This window comes from Chinchilla lanigera, unplaced genomic scaffold, assembly GCF_000276665.1.
Source record: "Chinchilla lanigera isolate Chin_1 unplaced genomic scaffold, ChiLan1.0 scaffold00016, whole genome shotgun sequence".
Lineage (NCBI taxonomy): Eukaryota > Metazoa > Chordata > Mammalia > Rodentia > Chinchillidae > Chinchilla > Chinchilla lanigera.
The window spans coordinates 3,944,059-3,967,263 of NW_004955417.1; the positions used below are offsets into that span (position 1 = coordinate 3,944,059).

At 38.0% G+C, this 23,205-nt stretch overlaps 1 pseudogene; it reads right to left on the reverse strand.

The window, feature by feature from the left end:
- Positions 1–10,051: 10,051 nt before the first annotated feature.
- LOC102006128 lies at positions 10,052–11,353 on the reverse strand (annotated as a pseudogene).
- Positions 11,354–23,205: the final 11,852 nt, after the last annotated feature.

The window sequence follows — 23,205 nt, forward strand, 5'->3', positions numbered from 1 at the left end:
TATGTAGTGACCTTCTTTATCTCTTTTGAGCATTCTTTGTTTGACGTTCACATTGTCTGCAAATAGAATAGCTATCACTGCTTTTCTTGGGTTCCTATGGCATGGAGTATTGTTTTCCATCCTTTGACTTTACATCTATGAATTTCTTTTGAGTTAAATGTGTTTCTTGTGTACAGCATATTGCTGGATCTTATTTCTTGATCCATTCTGATAGTTTCTTTTGATGGTTGAATTGAGGCCATTTACATCAATGGTTATAACTGATATGCACTGGCTTGTTTCTGTCATCTTATTTTTCTGCTGTTGGTTCTCTACCTTTCCTCTCTGTTTAATTGTTTCCCCTAGCTGGTGGTTTCTTTCTGTTGCTGTTCTTGGAATTGTGGTTATTATTGTCTCTTTGTAGAATATCTTTCAGTACCTTTGGTAGTGTTGCTTTGGTGGTCATGAATTTGCTCAGTTGCTCTTTGTAATAGAAGTATCTTATTTCTCTGTTGATTTTGAAAGATAGTTTTGCAGGGTACATCAATTTGGGTTGGAAGTTATTCTCTTCCAGGACTTGAAATACTTCACCCCAAGCTCTTCTTGACTTGGTGGTTTGTGTTGAGAAGTCTTCCATGATTCTGATGGACTTCCCTTTACATGTGATCTTTATTTTCTCTGATAGGTTGTAATATTCTATTCTTGTGCTGAATTTCTGGGATCTTAATTATTATATGTCTGGGTATAGATTTATTTTGATTATGGTTAATTAGATTTCTATATGCCTTGCTTATCTCTATGTCAGATTCTTTCTCCATGCTTGGGGAATTTTCTGCCATTACTTCTGCAAATAGTTTTTTTATGTCAATTGTATTGACTCCTGCTTCTTCACTGACACCAGTTATTCTTATATTATTTTTCTTTGCATCATCTTGCAGCTGTTGAATTGTTATTTCCTGATCTTTTGTTATTTTCAAGAGATTCTTCCTTTCATGATCACTAGCCATGATCCTGTCTTCAAGGTCTGAAAGTCTGTCTTCAGTTTCATTCAGTCAGTTTTGCCAGTTTTCAATGGAATTTTTAATTTCCTGATATCTTTTTGAATCTGTTTCATGCATTCTATTTCTTTCCTATATTGATCACTCACAGATTCCATCTTCTTCCTATCATCAATTTTTTTCTTTATCTCTACCCTAGATTTGCTGAGTATTTCCTTTATAAATGTTGACATTTCTTTTTTTTTAACTGAGAGATTATTTCTGACCTGATTTCCTCTATGGTCTCATGGATTTGTTTCTTTACTTCTGTTACTATCATTTCAGAGATTTCAGGTATGTGTCTCCAGTTTCTTCTGTGATGACATTTCCTGGATTTGTTCTGGGTGGGCTGGAGGTCTGAGATTGTATTTTGCTTTTTCATCTTGTCATTTTCAATTTCAAAAAATTTTCATTTTCTTTTCTGTGATGATCCTTGTGAGCTTTTGTTGTGCATAGCTGTATTACTAGTATCAAGGCCTCTCTGGGAAAAGTCAGTTCTTCAGGCATGTCTTCTGTGTGTAGGAGATTCTTCACTTGTGTCTTTCACAAGAGCCTATCTTCCCAATTAATTAAAAGTGGGATGTTTCTATCTTTGCTCAGTCCCTAGTCCTTTGTTATAGGGCTGTGATGAGGTTATTACCCCAGAGCTTCCCATGTTATTACAGAAGGGAGAATTACTAATTACAACAGATACGACATTCTAGCTATAATAGTAAAATTATCAGTAACAAATAGCATGAAACATTACTTAGAAATTGGCAAACTGTGGTAAATATTTATTTTGTAATTTAATCCATAGTAACAGAGTCTACAGTATATAATAGAATCAACCATGAATTAGGAGTCTGTATGTAAAGTGTTTCCCTTTGGTAGAGTGGTTTTACCCTGTGGTGCAGAAATTTAGGGAGGCTAGAGTATAAAACAGAGAAACTGCAAAGGAAGTAGAAGCAAGGCTGGAGGACAAAGGATGATCACACAAAGTTTGGGAAATTTGAGAAGAGGTACAAAAGAAAGAATGAAGGAGTATTCAAGGGATTATGTGAACTTGGTCTCTGGGTTTAGAGGACAGGATTAGTTTTCTGCAGCTGGATTTCTTCCCGGCCATTTAGAAAACAGAGAAACATAAAAAAGAAAAAAGAACAAGAAGATGAAAAAGGAAGAAGAAAAAGAGAAAAAAAGGAAAGAGAAAAAATTTAAAAATATAAAATAAATTGAGAGAAAGGGCTGATTACCAAGTCCTGGGTTCTTCCCAAGTTGGTTGCAGGTCCCATGGAGGCCTCAGTCACCTGTTGGCTCAAATTATTATTGTTGCTTTGAACTTTTCATGCCATTGGTCTTGCATGTCCATCGTGTGTGCCCTGGTTGAACCCCTGTTATGTCACCGGCATTCCCTTTGGTCTCTGGGCCTTGGCCTTCCCAAGCAGTTCATCTCAGTCATGTCAGTGCCAAAGTTAGAGGCCGTTGTGTAGGCCTTCAGGTACTTTTCACCTAGATCACGGTGGTGGAGAGGCAATGAGAGAAGCTGCTCTCCTCCATGCTGGTCACCTTGGCTACCACTGGGCTCCCCCAAAAATTGCATCTTTAGGACACAGTTACCCACAGTTTCAACACCTTTTCCCCTTCTAAGAAACTAAAGAAAATTCTAAGGGCTTTAAAGGTACCCTGTAAAATGGGCCAATACTTTTTTTTTAACCTATAGATTGAGCTTTGCTTTTCCTTCCACAGCTTTCCAGCCTCAAAAAAACAGCATTATTAAGAGGATTGCAAGCCCACCTCAGGGTAGGTGATGGACAATATGTATCATGCTATATCACTCATCCTGAAGACAACCCCAAGACCACATAAAAATCCCCAGCACCAGATAGTAATATGCCTTTCCCTTGAGGGCCTGCACCCTATTCTCTCTGAGTATGGACTTCCTTAATTCAGAATTTTTTGTGCCTCTCACTAGTACATCTTGAAATTTGGCAAACGTACTACCTACTCCTTGGTGGGGTGAGTTGCAGTCCTCAGTTTTTCTTTGGGAGACCACCTTAGATGTCACCCAGTGACAAGAAGTCTGTAGCAACAGGAAAGAAGAAAAGCACTAAGCAAGGTATACCTGAGACAAATTTCAAACATGTCTCAGTTGTCCCTAGGGCTTTATAAATTTATGTGCATAATACTGTCAGTAATAATAAATAATGCTGAGAACATTTCATGTGGCAGTGTGCCAACATACTCACTTGGGCAACAGATTTGAAATTGACAGTCAAGAGACTCTCAGATACTGAAAAAGCAAATCTTCTTTCATGTCTCTAGTCTTGAACACAAATTAGTTCACAAGAAACCATGTCTGCTAATTGAGGAAAACAAATTTGCCCAAAGTAATTTTAGACCCTTGTGATTTTCAAAGGAATAAGTACAGAATTCAATCTCAGTGTAAACTCTAAACTTGGCTGTGGATCTCACCTTTTTTTTATATAATAACACTGTGAGAAAAAGATGGAGTCCAAGCAGGAGGAGTACTTTAAATAGTCTCCTGGCATGGAAAAGGGGTTTCCCATCCCAAAGCCCTTCTCTGGTGGCTCAAAGGCCTCCTCTATCCTGATCTTCAGAATCTCATCTTACTCTCAGTAATAGACTTTAACTTTCCACTTGCAAACTTAAAAGTCAACATCATTCTTTAATTCTAGGATGAATTCTCCATCCATGTACTAATTCTAAAGGTAAAATCCAGGGCAAGTAGGTAAATCCTGGGAAATACCACGAGTGAAGAATGTCTCTGTGGACACTGCAGAAAAATGCTTCCACTGACACACATTATCTTAAAGTTGTCCAGGGTTAAAAGTCTGAAAGTCTGCTCACTGCAGAAGCTAAGCTTACCTACCCCTAGTGTCGCTCTAAGGAACTCTTAACTATTAAGGTTTTTATCTGATTCAGTTCAATAATTGTTAATTTTCCTCATCTAACAAAGATCTAAGACACAGGAAAAAGGGGGGAACACCTCTGTGTTACTCTTAAGGAAATATTAAAGTAAAGACCAAGGAAGTTTACCCCAATGCTCTTCAGGGTTTGTATCCATCTGAAGAGATAATTTTGTATAGTTCTTTTTAATTTCTGCATCATGAGCAGAACCACTGATGGTCTTTTGTTCTTGGCTATCGTTTCACAGATGTTTTTATAACAAATAGCCTTGGAAGATAGAAATAGTACATTCTGTTAGAGAAAAAAGTAGGCTTATTTACTGTCAAATGTAGTAATCATAATGTCTCTCTAGGACAAAATTTGGATGGGTTTGCTCTCAGAGCATTAAAAAGACTTAGGTTTCCTAAGCAAAGATAAAAACTCACTATATATTCTGCATCTACCTAGAAATAAAGGAAAACAGACATGAACATGAAGCTCTTGCTGTGTTTTTTTCTACAATTAATAAAGTCTCTTGTCTCTTGTCCAGGAGTCTCATGTCCTCTGTCATATCTATGATGCTAGCAGATTAACTTGCGAGCCTGCAAGTAAGTAAAATCTTGGGCTCTTCAGTCTTTTATACCTATAGCTTCCTGTTCTTACTGTGATTCAGTTCTAAATATAATGTATTTCTTTTCCGGCCTACTAATTTCTACCACAGATCTATATTTGTATAGTGAGAATGGCTCAGTCAACTTATGCTAAGTTGCAGTAGAGATAACAACTGCAAATATTAGTGATAGAGTACTTATAAATATTAAAATGGCCTCTCCAGTAAAAGCCTTGATGTGCAGTACTTGCCAGTTTCCATAGTGTAAATCCTTCCACCTTGACCAATTTTAGGCTATAGGATTGAGAGGAGATGAGCAGAATCAACTTTTAGAAGTGAACTCTAACTCCACTGACTTTATAGCAAAAGTTCACTCCTTGCCTACACAAAGCCTTATTTCTTGCCAATGGTGCCTACCTTTTGTGGTTCAGTTTTGACTCTGTACCAGGCCATCCTTATTCCAGTTGCAAATGCAGCTCTTTTCTGGGACAGGCCAATTGTGTGGCAAAAGAAAAACAGTAACAATGGAGCCACAGGATGATCCTTTATGGTACTCTTCAAATGTGGCATACGTCATTGTTACGTACATTCTAGTGGCCAAGTCAGATCATTTGGCCAAACCCAAAATCATTGAGTTGAGAAGTGTACTACTGTGCAGATAGACCAAGTAGAGAAAGACAGCTAGATTTTGACTCTAATACCATCTATAACAATGAGCATCCAGTCTTCTCCTTGTATCTACCTCACCCCACATAATGGTTTGCATTTAGTATTCAGTTACTGATAAAACTAAACAAGTTAGTGAGAGTCTTAACAACATTAGAATATATTAAAATCCTGTTGTAAGGCTGGGAAATTGTTATAGAATTTTTTTGTTTGTTTGTTTTGTTTTTCTTCTGGTACCAGGAATAGAACTCACGACCTTGCATTTGCCAGGCAGACTCTGTGCCACTGAGCTAAATCCCCAGCCCTGGTTGGTTGTTTTTGAAACAGGGTCACTATCTAGTGCATGCTGGGGGCAGGTGAGAAGTTAATTAGTCTTTTTTCTTTTTTGGTTTGGTTTTTTTTTTGGTACCGGGAATCGAATTCAGGACCTTGCACTTGCCAGGCAGACGCTTGTGCTGCTGAGCTATATCCCCAGCCCCTAATTAGTCTTTTCTCTTATGTGCTCCCATTGCTCAAATTGTTCTACCTTAGGATTCTTATCAATCTTTGATGTTGACAGTACCACAGCCCACATATATCCACAGCATTTGTACACAGTTGTTTTTCATTTTGAACACATATGCAAAAAATACAGAAAGACATTTCCCTGAGGCCTAACCAATGATATTTGCAGTGTTGGAGTGAGGCTATACTGTCCCAATGCTAAGAAATGTTTCTAAATGACAAAGGCACTTGTGTGTCCTTTAATTAATTTACTTTTTGTGTTTGTGTAATGTACTATGGTTAGAATGTTTGTTCCCTCCCTAAACATATGCCCAACTCAAAATTCATGTTGAAATTTAACTGGCATTTTAACTATATTGAAATGAGACTTTCACTTTTTAACTTCTTAAAAATTTTTTGAAAAAATAAAATTTCATAATAAAATAATAAGAGAATAACAGCAGTTAGTACAAGAGACAAAACTTTTAAAAGATGATTAGGTCATGGTGATTCCACTTTCATGGCTGGGATTAGTGCCAAGAAGGCCCTCACCAGATGATGGTATCTTGATATTGGACTGCATAGCCTCCAGAACTATAAATGAGTAAATTTCTGTTCAAACCAAGAGGTATTTACAAAGTGAAGACAGTTTATTAAAGCATTTTAACTTAAGGGACCATCAAAAGAATTGCCACAATAGTTATTAGTAAAATAGTCCTAGCTGGAAAAAGGGGAACTGCCAACTTTGAGAATCACAAAGGCAATTGGTTTGATTTGTCAACCAATTCAATCTTGTTAAGGACAATACACTGGTCAAAAAAATACTAAATTCTCAACACTGAAAAGAATCACTCATGATTTTGAGGGGACAATTCATTCAGCCCTTAAGACACTTAGCATCTCAGAGAAGAAAAAAAAGATACACTTGAAATAGAACTACTTTAGAAGACATTTTGGTGGTTTCTTACAAAGCTAAAAATATTCTTACTATGATCCAGCAGTCACATTTCTTCAACCCAAAGGAATTGAAAAATTACATACATATGAAAGCTTGCACAAACGTGTTTAGAGCAGCTTTATTCATAATTGTCAAAACTTGGAAGCAGTCAAGATATGCTTTAGTAGGTGAGGAGATAAACTGTGATATATCCAGATAATAAAATATTAATTATTCAGTGCTAAAAACAAATGAACTATCAAAGCTTAGAAAGATAAGAAGACAGAAACACAAATTACTAAGCAAAAGAAGCCAATCTGAAAAGGCTACATTCTATATGATTTCAACTGTATGACTGGAGAGGACAAAACTGGGGCGACAGTAAAATATCACAGGGTAAGGGAAGAGAGTGAACAGAGGAAACAGAACTTCTAGGGTACTGAAAATACTCTGATCCTATAATAATGGATACATGTAATTATATGCATTTTATGTCATTATATGTTTGTCCAAACCCATAAAAGACACAATGCTAAGGTTAAGCCCCAAGGGAAATCATCTCCTTCAAGTGACATCATTTGTAATGAGCACACGCCTCTTCCGAGGAGAAGGTGAGGTTATGCACGGGTGGGGTCAGGGAGAATATAGAATATCTTTGCATCTTCCTCTCAATTTTGCTGTGAATGTAAAACTTCTACAAAAGGATTCCTAAAAAAGATACATTTCAAAAGAATACCAGTGCTATGTACTTTCATCGGTTTCAAAATGATAGCAGAAAGTTCTCCTGTGATAATGAAGAAGGTTGAATTCTACGTTCCATTGTGTTCAGCAACATTGCATGGTACTTCCTTTATTAAAGAACTTCCACTGTTTCCTAAATGATGATTTTTCTATTTCTTCCAATAAATTGTGAACCAGTTATTGAAAAAGAAATAGTAAAAACAGATGAATAAAGATATGAACTTTTCAATTATGAACATAAATATCAGTTATCAAAGTGGAGATGCTATAAAAGAATCAAGATACATGAATCTGGATATTAGAGGAGATATATGGGCTGAAGAAATGAATCACAGTAGATGAAAGTAATTGGGATCACCTGGAGTAGCACGAGTAAGTAGCTAAGAGATAATGGCTCTGAACTGACTTCTAGAGAACTCTAGCATTTAGAGGAAAGATAGAAAACAAAGACAGAAGTGGTCAGTGATATAAAAAGAAACTATAGTGTAGTAGGTTTCTAGAGAATATATTTCAAAAAGGAAAGAGCAATTAAGATGGTCAAACACTATTAAAGGTTGGAAAACTGAGTCCATTTTTTTATATCAGGTAAGATGAAAACAAACATACCAACTGGATCTGAAAAACTATTTGCCACTGGTTGCCTTGATAAGAGTAGTTTTAGCAGACAGATATATTAAAGGCAGAATGGATATGAGAAAATAGAAACAAAATTTACAAATACCTCTTTTGAAAACATTTCCTGTGGAGGAAAATAGATATAGTAGAAGTTGGAAAAAAGTACGTGAGATCAATGTCCATGTGTCAATGTATGTGTGTGTGATTGTATCAGTACATGAGGTCAGTGTGTGTGATCATATCAGTATGCATGTGATCACATTAGTCTTACTGCTTTCTCTTCCCCAAGACACAATACTTGATACCCCCAACTTAAAGGAGGCAAGGTTTATTTTGGCTCATGGTTACAGTCTATGCTTGGCTGACTCAAAGGCAGAAAAGGGCATGGCAGAGGGGCAGAAGCTGCTTGTGTCATGATGGCCAGGAAGTAGGAACAGAAGGGAGAAGCCCAGGAGGAAGCTATACCCTTCCAGGTCTAGTCCCTATGGCCAGCCCCTTCTGATGCAACTCAGTCTCCTAACAGCACGCTCAACTATGGATTCATCAGTTAAGCCATTGATGAGTATAGCACCCCGATAATCCAATTTCCTTCCAAATATATAAGGCTTTGGGGGACCACTTTAGGTCCAAACCATAACAGTATATCCAAGTGAGCATGCTATAGAAGACGATGAGAAATAAACCATAAAAGGGCATAATGGGAGGAACAAAATCCTCAATAGATGAGAACATATGAGACATCATTCATAGGCGGGACATTGGCCTTTGGTAGGAAAAACACTTTGTCCCAACAAAAGAAGAAAACGCAAAAGGGTTGTAGAATTCATAAAAATGAAGAGGCTTTGAATTAATAACTTCTACTTTTTCAATGAGGTGGAAGAAGGATCACTATTCGACAATAAAGGGCTCAGCAGAGTAAGAGTGAAACAGTCATCCACTGAAAGAGGAAAATAGCGTTACTCAAGAAGTGTTGCAGTGTTTTTGGAGCTCTCTCGACATGTGTGGTCATGAATTGAGGTGAGGTTAGTCAGTGCAGTTTTGCGATTTTCTTTTGCAATATCCTGCTATTCAGTTACAGACACAGAAGAAAAATAGTTTGTTTCAGCTTGAGCTGGGGCTTTTTCCAGGCAATTATAACAAGCAGACAAAGGCTGGATACACTTCTGCTTATGCAAGTTTTTATAATGGACCATGAAATGTAGCCATGTTCCTGAGTGCATACAGGCAGAGACAGATGGTTAGAAATAAAATGGTAGGATCTATGACTTGGAAATCAAAACACTGGAGAAACTGGGAGCATACTGAAGCAAGTAAGCTGCAAGGAGAGGGGGTGATGTTGAAGCCAGATATCTGAAATCAATATTTTGGGAAAGGTGATAATTATGATACTATCAACAGTTACAGAGACAGAAAGTGCCTGCTGCCACATAAGGCTACATAACAACGCCCCCCCCAACTTAATGACTTGAAAGAATAATCTTTTGTTTGTTTTTGTTTTCTGTTTCTCACATCTCTTCGTAAGCTTAACAATTTGGTTGACCTGGCCTGGTATTGGTTGATTAGTTTGGAGTTCATGCACATTTTCTGAGGTCCTCTCACAAGTCTGCTTTGAATCAACTTAGTCAAGTTGACCTCAGCTAGGAAGAGGAAATTCTGCTGTACATGGTCACTTCCAGCAGGCTTGTTATAGTACTGGCAAAGGACAGAGAGAAAAAGAGAGGAGGGGGGAAGGGGGATGCAAAAGAGGCACAAAAGGGGAGGGAGGTGCAGACGGAGGGAAGAGGGAAGGAATATGCAAATTCTCTTGAGATCTAGAATCAGAATCTATATATCACCTCTACGGCTTTCTATTGGTCAGAGCAAATCATAAATAAACCCAGCCTCAAAAGGTAGGAAACATAATTCCCTTGACTCAGGTTGATTTTTTAAAAGTTAAAAATTCCTTAATTTTTTATTCCTGGTACCACTACCACAATGTACAGGGCAATATACCAGATGTAATGAAAAGAAAGAAAAAGAAAAAGTTACAACAGATAAAAGACCTCAGGAAGGTACATCTAATTGACACTACACTGCATGAATCAATAGCTGCACTCCTTGCAAACTGTGGCTATGACAGTCCTGAACCAGAAGGGCTTCCTGTTTAAGCTGCAGTAACTTTTCTAACTATGGATCATCCTTCCTTCTGTGGCAGGTTTTTACAGTTCCTGTAATGCATTTAGGACGACTGTCTCAAAGTAACCTGCAGCTTTCCTGACAACTCCTCTCTCTCTCTCCTGCTAAGAATTGTAGCCCTTTTCTGTTGTTCTTTTAAAACCTTCTGCTACCATATCCACCACTTCCACCACCAGACCCATAACCACCACCACAGGGACTGCCAGAATTTCGTCCACTAAGGCTGCACCCCCTGCATGGGTCTGTAATTTGCTGTTGTCCACTATAATTTCCAAAATCATTATAGTTCTCACCACCACTATAGTTACCACAACCAAAATTTCCTCATTCTTCTTAACTATCATGTTCTGGTCCACCACCAGCACACCATGCTCTACTACTGTAACCAGGGCCACCACCATAGTTTCCACCATCACCTCCAAATCCATTATATGTACCATCGCCTCCTCCATAACTACCTCTGCAGCCACCTCCTCCACCACCATAGCCTCCTCTTCCACCAAAGTTTCCACCAGAGCCAAATTTTCCTCCACCACCTCCAAAGTTTCCTCCAAGACCCATAAAGTTGCCAGATTCATCTCCAAGACCTCTTTGTGATCTCCAACAGACTGCAACTCTTGTTTAGGAAGGGGCCTTTTCACTTCACAGTTATGCCCATTAATAGTGTGATATTTCTGAACAACAATGTTATCAACTAGATCATGATCATCAAAAGTTACAAAAGCAAATCCTCTCTTTTTCCCACTCTACCTGTCTTCCATAACGTCTATGGTTTTGATCTTGCCATATTTTTCAAAGCAGTCTCTCAAATTACATTCTTCTGTATCTTCTTTAATACCACCGACAAAAATTTTCTTCACTGTTAGATGGGCACAGGCTTTACTGAATCCTCTCTAGAAACTGCTCTCTTTGGCTCCACTACAGCCCACCAACTCTGAGTGGTCGAGAATACACTGCTGCATCCACCTCCCCAACACAAGAGGAAGTCATAGAACCAAAGCCTCTGGAGCGTTCTGTTTGGGGAACTCTCATTACCACACCATCTGTGAGTGTGCCCCATTTCTCAAAATGTTCTCTTAAACTATCATCTGTAGTTTCAAAGCCACCAATAAACAGCTTCCTCAATTGCTCTGGTTCCTTTAGATCATGCCCTCCCCTGCCTCCAGGGCAAAGGCGAAGGCTGGAGTGGGGCTGGGGGTGACCAGACAGCAGTCTTACCTCCATTTTGAGACCAGATTCGCCTCTTACAACTCGAGTTCAACATGGGACCAAGAGGAAGGGGCAGGGCCAGTCCCCTTGACTCAGATTTTAAAGGACATAGTTATTGGGAAGAATAGAAAAACTAGGGCCACCTTGTTATCAATCTTTCGTAATAATATCTTGGATTAAATCAGGTTATTGCATGGCCTACTCATCTTCCTAATAATACTACTGAGAATACATTCGTGAGTAGACTATGTCTGAGTAGCACTTTTAAATTTGAAAGCCCTTTTCTATTTCATCTTTACTACAGCAAGTATCTATTTTCATCTTTACTACTATTTCATCTTTACTACAGCAAGTATTTAACCCCACTTTACAGAAGATGGCATATAAAGATTTTATATTGTGGAGGAAACAAAGTCAAATTTCTGCATAAAAATGTTATCCTGGAAAGTGTAGTATACTTGGAGAAGGTAAATAAAATGGGAGAGCAGTTGAAGGCTGTTGAGTAGTTTTGTGGATAAAAAATGTGACTCTAAACTTAGGAAATAGATATAAAAAGAAAATGACATCTAGGAATGTTTAGTAAAAAGACAAAAACCAAGATTTACTGGCTCAGTGGTATACATAGGCAAAAAAGGGAGGAATTAATATAGAATTCTAAGTTTCTAACTTAGGTGTCTGTGTACATGCTCCAGGTAGGGAGTTGGAAATGATGAGCAGATTTGAGTCAGAGGAGGAAGCTAATGAGTTCAGTTTGGAAACGTGGAGCCAGAGGTTCCTAGAAGACTTAAGCAGATATTAATCAGTTATTGCAAATATGAATGTGAAGCTCAGGGCAACTCTGTTTTCAAACACAGTTGATAAAACACGATTATCTGTAACTGAGGTGATAATGGAAGTAAAAATATATAGACTCAATATACCAGGCAAGAGGTTATAAAAAATAAAGTTTAACTTATAGGGAAAAGGAGACTTAAAATGGAGCCCTGCAAACATCAACACTAAAGGGTTGGTCTGAAAGAGAAGGGGTAAGTACAGTCAGAAAGGAGACTGAAAAGGGTAACATGAGGAAAGACAAAATAGAGGGATACGACAAAAACCAAAGAAAAAACAAGATGCCAGAGAGCTTATCAAGAATGTAAACTATAGTTCATATCTAACTATTAAGTGCCTTTGTATTTCATCACTATGAAATACAAAGTTCTTCTGAATAAGAGTGATTTCAGTAGTGTTATGGAAGGAGCTTAGTTGGAGGACCCGTGATTCTCTTATAACCAAGAAATTGGGTAAAAGTAATGCTGGTTGACTTTTCATGGGAGATGCGAAGAGGTAGTAAGTGTCTGTCTATTTGCTGAGACATTCATCTTTGGAGCCCTGAGCCTCCATGTAATGTCTACTTACTTGAGGCCACCATGATGTGAGGAAGCCAAGGATACGTAAAGAAGCCATGCATAAGAGCTTTGGTCAACAACTCCAGCTAATATCACAGCCAAAGTTTGCATAATCTGCCATAGATATGAGTGTGTTAGTCTTCCAGTAGTTCTGGCCCCAGTCATCAGATCACCCTCAAACTTTCAAGCTTTCTTAGCTGAAGTTGTAGATATTATGAAACAGAGACAAACCATTCCCCCTCAGCCCATCCTATTTTTTGACCACAGAATCTATAAATATAACAAATGGTGTTTTAAGTAACTGAATGCTGGTGCAATTTTTTACACAGTCATACTGACTGAAATATCATTGAAAGAAATATGTCCAGAGAGAAAAGACGTATGTTCTATGATATGATAATTTTTAAAGGATCTTACATTTGCAAAATATCCTTCCCAACTCAAACTCTAATCTTTCCAACTTTTAGTCATGGATAACACTCAAGTTAGCTGTATCTTTTCACAAGTTTCTCAGGATTTATAAGAAGCTCTTACTATAATTTCCTGTTATCTTGTTTCTGAAACCTATCCTAAATCTCAACTTCTCTCTGAAACCTGCAGCAATTACTTTTGATAAATGTAATCTTTCATTCCTATGGTATGAACAAAAAGATTTTTTTATTTGTTTGTTTGTTTTGATGAACATGCCCATACTTCTAATAAGTCTGGGACTCAGTCATGTTTTTTTATATCGTATTATCTATCTCAGACCAGTATATGCAATAGGTGTTCAATAAATATCTGTTGATTGACCTATTAATGTAAATATCACCACTAGATTTTAAAGCTGATTATTTTGTTGTGCAACAATAAAATTTATTCTAACTTCTTGTTTTCAAAGAAAAAAACTGTGTGCACGGTTGCATAGAAAATATATATACCCGGGGCTGGGGATTTAGCTCAGCGGCAAAAGCGCCTGCCTGGCAAGCGCAAGGTCGTGAGTTCGGTTCCCGGTACCAGAGAAAAACCGAAAATATATATACCCTTAGTGTCTTCAAAACTTACTTTTGTTAATGGGGTGCTGGTTTTACTTTGATTATGCCATCTAAAGAAATGTATTTCAAGGATTGAAAGTGTCCAGGTTAATAAATGTGATGACAGTGCATGTTGAGAAGTACTGCACCAATTTTGTAGTCATGCAGTTCTCTAAGAAGAGGAAATAGGGAGAGGAAGGACGAGTGACTCAGTAGGAGGTCGCTTGTTAATTAGTAAACAAGGGCCTTATACATATTGAGCCATGTGGCTGCCTTTCAAAAAAACAAAGTCCATGAGAAATTTCAGCTGTTTCCTGAAAATATGCTCACTTGCACTTCCCTTATTATCTGTGAGAGCTGAGGAGTTTCTTTATGGGGAAGAAAAAGACGAAGTTGGGGGAGGTGGGTAGTTGGAGTCCTCTCCAAAGCAGTCTAAAGAAAGAGAAAGCATTTGTGGCTGAGGGTTTGCTCAATAGACACAAGCTGTTAAAATATTATATGGACGGCCACATTAATCATTCTTTGCACTTAGAAAATTTGCAAATTAAAGGACAGTGTGTGAATGTGGACAAGTTGGGAGATCAGGGCCAGTTGTTTTCTGGATGTGTTTAAAATGCAAGCATTTTAATCAAGGACTATTGAATCACCAGACTTGGACTGTTGTCTAGGCCCTTGGCCCATGACCCAAGCCACTGAGGTCATGGACTTTTGTTTATTTATTTGATAAATATTCACTGAAAACATACTAAGAGTCAGACATTGTTCAAGGTACTAAAAACACAGCAATGGGGCGGGGAGGAAGAACAGAGTAAAGTCTCTGCTGTAAAGGGATTTACATGTTGCCAGTAGAGGGACAGATGTAAGCAAATAAATAAGATTTTTCGATGAAGAGAAGTCTTCTGAAGAAAGCCACAGTGATGTAATAAAGTTTGACCTTGACATTCAGTAAAACCAAATCCTATCCAAGATACTAGACTGGTTCTTGTGAGGTTTAAAATATCAGAGTCCCTGCAGAGATCAGGCACAAATCAGAGCCTAAGTCTGTGCAGAAGACTGTTAATCCGTTCTTATTGGACAATAGCTCTGAAGACTCTTGACTGATCCTGGGTCTCTCTTTTGCACCTTCTTGATTCGAAAGCAGGAATGTTGTCCAGTAACTTGGTGCTGTTCTGAAATTGTAGGCCTGTTTAGCAGATACTCCTTGCCTGAAATAGCTTTTCTCTCCAAGCATGCCTTGGAGATTTATGGCCTGCGTGTTTATTTTTCTTGGTCATCTTAATGTCATTGATATCAGGTTCCATTTATCCTTGAACTTCACCTTCTTTCTCTACTGCCATACCTGGGCTATCTTGCTTGCTTTCTGAGACAAGTTAAGCTTGCCTAATCATATCTAGGACCTAACCCTGTCTAATTGTTGTGATTTGGACAGAACATGCTGTCGACATGCCCCATAATGATGACAACCTGGAAGGACTTAGTTGTGTCTTCCTTGTGTCAAAACCAAGATTTTTGCTAACATGCCTATTCTTTAAAATACTCTAGCAATGTTGTGTGTGTGTGTGCACACATGCATACACCTGTGCATTGTCAATGCTGTAAGTCAAACCCAGGGCCTCAAACATGCTAAGTGCTTTACCACTGAGCTATACACCTAGTCCTTCAATCCTTTTTAAGTCTATACTATCTAGAATATTTTGCCAACTGAATGGAAGATGTTATGCTTTAAAAACTTAGTGATAAAATGTCCTGAATAAGAAAGCTAATACTAGGTATCATGGTTGATATCTAGGTATGCCCCAAAGCCTGCTGCACTGAGAGGTGGGACTCTGGTGAGTGACTGGATCACGGATGTGTGATACTGGATCGTAAGTGTATGATACTGGATTAGTCCACTGATTGATTTAGCATAGTCTAGATGATGGATTTACTGAAGAGAGACAACCCACCTTGGGTATGGGTGGCACCAAGCAATAGGCTTGTAGCCTAGACAGAATAAAAAGGGAAAGAAGAAGGAAGGCTGCTGCCTCCTGCCTGCCATGCCATGAACTGTTTCTCCTCTGCCGTGCTGCTCTGCCATGGAGACAGCTGAAACCTCTACAAACAGTGAGCTAAAATAAACTTTTCCTCCTTTAACATCTGGGTTTTGAGTATTTTTTTCCCAGCGATGAGAAAGTAACTAAGACAGCCTGCTAATCAGTAAAGAAAAAAAAACAATCAATTAGTTGAAACAACATTAAGAATCTGTTAGATGAAGTACAGGTGTATGGGAATACCTGGCAAAGACCTATTAGGCCAGGGGTGTGGTAACTCCACCAAAGAGTTTACGGTCCCCTGAAATGCCAGGTAGTTTCTTGTTCCAAAATCATTTACATGAGGGACTGAAAAAGATGTTCCAATACCCTAGTGAAAAGGGAATATATTTGAAGGGTAAGTGGGACTCTCACATAATCTAACTACAAATACCATCATTAGAATTTTAAAATGTTGAGAAATCCTCAGCTAGTATCTCTGTTTCCTTTCAAACAGCACCATTTCCCTTCTTTGCATCTATCTGTCAGTTTCTTTATGCAGCCAGCTATCCTTCACCAGGTTCTTGGATTCTGTTGCTGGGTAACGTCAGCTTAACATGAACACTTTCCCAACTGTGGATATTTGATTCAGACTTGACCAGAATTTACAGCCCCAGTGCCATAACTGATTACTAAGTCAGATTCTACATCTCTAAGTTCAAATTCTTATGAAAGAAAATTTGACTGGCCTAGGCCTAGTTTCCTTCCCCTGGGTTTTCTGTGGCAAGACCCTGGATCTGAAGATCTTATCATCCTGTGCTGCAAATTCAGTAGCTACAGGTATAATCAGAAGAAAGATTTTATTAGATGGTAGGCAAGGTAAAAAGGAAAGCAATGGTGAACATGTAGTGAAGCTATAAAGGTCCAGCGGTAGGTACGGGCAACCCAGCTACTCTGGACCCTCAGACAAGAGAATTGAAAGTTTAACACTATCCTGGGCAACATGGTGAGAACTTGTCTCAAAAACGGAGGTCCGTGAAGCTACAAAGTTTGACTACTTAGAAACCAACCACAACTACCAGAGTACATCTTTTTCAGGCCAATGTCTTGATAGCTGTTGTCATAAATATTCTGATTCCTCCAAGTTGTGTAACTGTTTGATTTGCCTATTACTAGGGCAGAATACAGACAATATTGAAACAAATTTCTATATTTCTCCATTCTTCCAAAGGGAAATCAAATTATAGACAGGCTAAAGATAGACATTTTGTAAATTGTGATCTAGCAGTATTAGTCCAGCAAAGTAAGAACTTGGGAAGCAACAATGAATATAAATCCAATTTAAAATAGTTTATAAGGGGCCTGCTTGTACTTTCATATGCTATTCCTTCTCCCCAGCATATTTTTCCCTTCATCTTCTTCTTCTTTTTTTTTTTTCCCTTCATCTTCTTCTTAACAAAGTCTTACTCATTCTTCAAGATCTAGATCCACCATCTCTTCTAAAAAGCCTTTTGACAGTCTATTTTCAAAGGCAAAGGTGATCACTTGCTTTTTTGGCCACAGACAATTTAACTGCATCTCTGTATGAACAGAAAACTTACTTTATTCTTCTTTGAACATCCCACAACACCTAGCACAATACGTACACGAGTTATAAATGATTATCTATTGATTAAACCCAAATAACCAGATTGATTTGGTTAATAGTCTCACTTTACATAGAAATCAAAGCAATAATTTATCAAGTAAAGCTCTATTGGAACGCTGTACTGTTAATTTTATACACCCAAAATAATCTACACTACCTCCATGATTACTGCATCTATTTAACAGATGCATCAAGAGAAGAATCCTTATTATTCTTGATTCCATACTACAAGGAATGCATAAGCTTTTATGGAGCATCAAAATAAATGATAAAGGTAAACTCTATGAAGAAGTAGTCATTTATTCATTTAATCAAATAACATTGATAGTGCACTTGCAGTGTGATAGACACTAACTGTAAGTATAGTAAAGTAGAAAAGGTGGAGAACATACAATAAAAATGTGATGATGTGAACGTTATATAATCACCATATAATAAAATAGAGGCTAAAAGGAGCTGTTAAAAACTCCAGATCAAACTGTTTTATAATATCAGTGTGCTTATAAATTATTTATTCAATACCTATCTGTTTTCTTCAGAGAATATAAGCTCCACTGCAGCCCAGACTAGCTCTGATTTGTTACTGTGGAAGCCCTGATATGTAGTACTAAGGCCAGCACGTAATCACAGGTCCAATAAGCATCTGTTGAATGAATAATGAATACATTGGTGAGTAGGAATTAAAGTTACATGTTTTCTAAAATCCTAAAATAGGGAGAATTATAAAACAGAAAATTAAACTATCCTTCACTGAAGACAATTTGACAAAGACAAATCATTCAAGAAAATGAGTCTTTATCAGTAAATTAAAAGGAAAATGAAGATAAATTTAGATTGGATTTTGGCAAAGGACCACAGGCCCAAGAGTTTAGTAATTTGTTCAGCAAATATGAATTGAATCTATGCTGAGTTCCAGGCAGTTTGCTGGGTGCTGGGATGCAGTAAAAATAAAGTAAACTTGTTCTCTGTCCACATGGACTTTACAGAGATCCAGAAGGTGTTAGAAGTTTCAAAAATTATTTCCTTAACATATAAAATAAAACAAAAATGCTCACAAAAACTAACTGCACAGGTGATAAACAAATACCTAACAAGATTTGATTATATTTGGGCAAGTATAACTCCCAGTTTTATATTGTGCTCTGTAATTTCTTGTATAATCCATGCTATTAATCCTTGCTGGAGTCTTTCCCATCTTAAGTCTTTCTTTTACTTGTTTAAATCTATTCATCATTGAAATTTTGACAGTCTCCCACCTGCCACATCGTAGTTTTCAAACACCATAAATTTGTATGAATTCCCTACCATTGTATTTAGCAAAATACACTGATGTCATGATTTGTCTCTTTTCTGAACTCCTAGTTCCACTAGGGTAGAGGCTAATTTTCCCTCATTTTGTATTTATAATGTCTGGTACATAACAAGAGGCCAATAAATGCTTGAGTGGAACTGGAGCCTCTGCGTTTGCCATTTAGAAAATTATCTCCCTAATATAAAAGCAAGGACTACGTTTGACAGCCTGTATTTTCAAAATTTCTCTAACAGGCATTTTACATTCTGAATCACAGGGAACAGGAATCTGAAAACATTTACAAGCCCGAGTACATTCTCTTTTCTTCCTACCCATAGCTCTAATTCACGTAAGAATTTGAAGCACAGAACACTATTATCTTTATTGTCCTGCTCACATAAACCCCAAATACCTAATGACTGCGCAGTAAACAAACTCAGACCTGGCTTTTTTTGGTTTTTGTTTTGTTTTGTTTTGTTTTGTTTTGTTTTGTTTTTGGCAAATACAATACCTAAAATGTTGCTATTATGTTAGAAGGGAACACTCTCTGGTCTTGTTACTGCCCCTAAACTCAGTGCCTTAAAACAATAAATGTTTATCTAGTCTACTGCAGACTGATGATTTCAAATGGGCATATCAGGGATTTCCTCTGGTCTCAGGTGGATTTCTGCATATATCTGGGGCCTGATAACAGCTGGCAGATCTAGGAGAGGCCCCCTTGGGATGGCTGAAAGAACTGCCCTCTTCCACATAGTTTTTCTTAATTTTGTGGCTGTAAATACAGAAAACAATAACATTTTGTTTGGGAAATTAAAATAGCTATAAATAAAGCCCAAGAACTATATTCTTAAACACAGGAACCATCAGAAATGATGATGAAATTATAGTGACAGATATTACAGGCCAAAGACTACCTGAATCCAGTAGTGGTTCAGATACCCTTCTCCTATGATGGATCCCTAGAGGAAACAATGAGGAAAAAGGCAAAGTGACACCTGACATCAATCTCCAAAGGCAAGTAATGACAAAGGGCTATACTTAAGTAGTCAATATTGGGGAAGTGGGCACTGAAAAAATAGAGGGTACAAAGTAAGCCTGGGAAAGACTTGTATGCCTTAGTCTGCTTTCTGCTGCAATAATAAGTAACAACAGGCTGAGTTCTTTATGACATTTCATTTGGCTCACGGTTCTAGAGGCCCCAGAGTCCAAGAGCATGGTGCCAGAGTCTGGTGTAGGCCTTCCTGCCTACGCATGATGGCCGAAGGGCAAGACAGGGTAAGAGCAAGAGAGTAAGAGGTGGCTGAACTCAAGTTTGCGACACACTCTTGTGATAATTAACACAACCATGCCACAACTACAACACATCTATGAGGGTGGAGCCTCGTGCCCTCTTTGAGAGCCTGACCATAGCACACTATTGGATTGGAGACTGAGTTTCTAGTGTAGAACTTTAGGGGATATATTTAAACTACATGTAGTTCAATGGAAGGAATAACCTTGGATATTGAGTTTTCACCAAAGTGCCAAAGTAATTTAATGGAAGGTTATCTTTTCAACACATGGGGGTGCAACAGTTGTATATTCATTCAGAAAGAAATGAACACTGACTCTTTCCTCCTACCATACACAAAAATTAATTTGAAATGGATTATCGATCCAAATGGAAAAGCTAAAACTATAAATTTAAAAAAGGAAACACGGAAAATCTTCACTGTCTTAAAGGCAGGTAAAATGTCTTTAATATGTCACGGAAAGCATGAGTAACAGAACAACTGGTAACTTGAACTTCACCAAAATAAAAATGTCTACTCTTCAAAATGCATTTTAAAGAAAATGAAAGTGCAAGTGTTGCTGTCTAAAAAGTTTCCATGGAGTATCTGAGCTGAAAATATTACTAAATATTATTTATTACTCCCAGATTTTGTGGATCCAGAATACGTTAATTTCTTGGCTAGCTAGTGATAGAGCGCATCACATGAGGTTGCAGTCATGGGAAGGCTGGACAGGGGCTGGAAGAGTCACCTCCAAAGTGCCACTTGTTGCTGTGGGTTATTTGTGGCTATTTATCAACAGGCCTCAGTGCCTCCCTACCTGGACATTGCAGAGGACTGGCCTCCTCTAGAGCAAACAACTCAAGATGTCAAGGTGGAAGCTGACACGTTTTTTTATGATCTAGCTTCACAGAAGCCACATATTATCATTTCTACAATTTCTTCTTAGTCACAAAAGTCAGCGCTATAAGGGATAGGACTGTACACGTAGATGTCAGGGAGCTGAGATCAATGGGGGTCCATCTTAGCATAGCAAGCCGTGTCTGAGAAACAATTCTTACAACATATATACCTAACAAATGACAGGTATAAAAAATAGAATATTTATAGAATATTTACAGCAAACTAATGAGAGGAGAAAACTTGAAATACACAAAAGATTTTTAACAGATATTTTATAAAAGAAAATATGCAAATGGTCCATAACCAGTGGAAAGGATATTTAACATTAGTTAGTCATCAGAGACAAACAAAAGCACTCACATCCACCAGAATTGTTAAAGTCAGAAAGGATTGACACCACCAGGTGTTGGAGAGGAAATGAAACCACTAGAACTCTCAAACTTTGCCCCCTAAGATTCATGTTCATAAAATCTTTAACCACAATAACCCCAAAATACAAAGAAACCAAATGTCTATACACAGGAAAAAAAATTGTAGTAAATTTATATTATGGAAAAGTACTTGACAATAAAAAAGAAACAACTGCTATGCATAATAATACGATGTAATATGAATGAATTTATAAAATCCCCTGAGCTGAAACCAGATACAAAAGTGTACATGCTGGATGATTCCATTTATATCAAATTCTTGAAAAACAAAGTTATTCTATAATGACAGGAAGCAAATCAATAGTTGCCTAGGTGCATGAGTAGCTGCGGACAGGAAAGGCTGGAGGGTGCTTTTTTTTTTTTTTTTTTTTTTTTTTTTTTTTTTTTTTTTTTTTTTTGAGGGTGTTTTTTATAGTGCTGGAAATGTTTCACATCATAGTACTGGTAGTAATTACCTCCGTATGTTAATTTGTTAGAATTCACTGACGTATATCATTTAAATGAGGTTATTGTAATGTACGTAAGTAATAATTAGGTCATCAGTTTAAACAGAGTAGCATTGTGATGGTTAATTTTGGATGTCTAGTTGGCTGGGTGAGGGATGCCCACAGAAGCTGCAAATCCCTTCTGCTGAGTGTGCCTTTGAGGGTGTTGTCAGCAAACAGTGCATGCGTCAGGGAGTTGAGTGGAAAAGAGCTGCCCTGAGTGTGGGCAGTAATCCTCCAATGAACTGTGAGATGACAAAACAGGAAAGCACAAATGTAAAACTCTCTAGTTCTTCCTCCCTGAGCTGATGTGCTTTTTCCTGCTACTAACCCTGAACATCAGATGCCAGGTTCTTTGGCCTCTGGGACTTGCACTGCAGCCCTCAAGGAGTTCTTCAGGTCTGAACCCTTTACTGGAGGCTGTACTATAGGTCTTTCTTGTCCTGAGGCTTCCAGTCTCTTGGACTGAGTTATCACTGCTGGTTTCTCTGGTTCTCTAGCTTGGAGTAGGTCATCATGGAAATGCAAACCTTTGTGAGTGTGTGAACCAATTTCCTAGTAAATCTACTTTTATATATATATATATTTTATTGATACTGGTTCTCTGCACAACTGTAATACAACTGCCAAAAATAATTTGCTTCATAAGACGTAATTACTTTAAATTATTCCCAAACATTACAACTAATATACTCGATAACTTTTTGACATATTTGAGAAAGGTAAGCAGAAGAGAGGACCATCAAGAGAGGGCAGGCCTATCTCATGTTGATTTCATGGCTGCAAAGGAGTCCTGAAGAACATAGTGACTATCCTGAGTGGTGCTGTGGTCTGTGTGTCTCAGATTTTGAAGAGCAGCAGAGTGTGCGGAAAAAAAAAAAGGAAGGTCAAAAAATAGGCGAAGAAAAATCCAAACAAGAAATGGATGTGACCACAAATGCCACCTTTTTTGCAGGCACATGTGAAAGAGTAAACTCCTAAGGTACAGAGGAAGGTAGAACAGGTTGGTGCAGTTTCATGAGCACTAATGCCACTGGGACTTGGTAATTCTGTGTTGCTTGAGTGGAGATGGAGCCTGCCTTGTGCACTGTATGGTGATTAACACCATCCCTAGCCTCTGCCGACTGGATGTCATTCCCCCAGCACCACCATAAAAAAAATGTCTTAAGACATTGCCAAATTAGCCTGGGGTAGCAACTGTCTCAGGTTGAAAACTATTCAATACATATGCATGCTCCTTATTGCTGGATAACAAAATGTCACCAAAATTTAGTGGTATAAAACAATGAATATTTATTAGCTCATGGTTTCTTTTGGTTAGGAATGGGCGGTTCTAGTTCAAGGTCCCTGATGAGGTTGTAGTAAGGATGCGGGCATCTGGAAGCTTGACTTAGTCTGAAGGATCCACTTCTGTAAAGTGGCATTCAT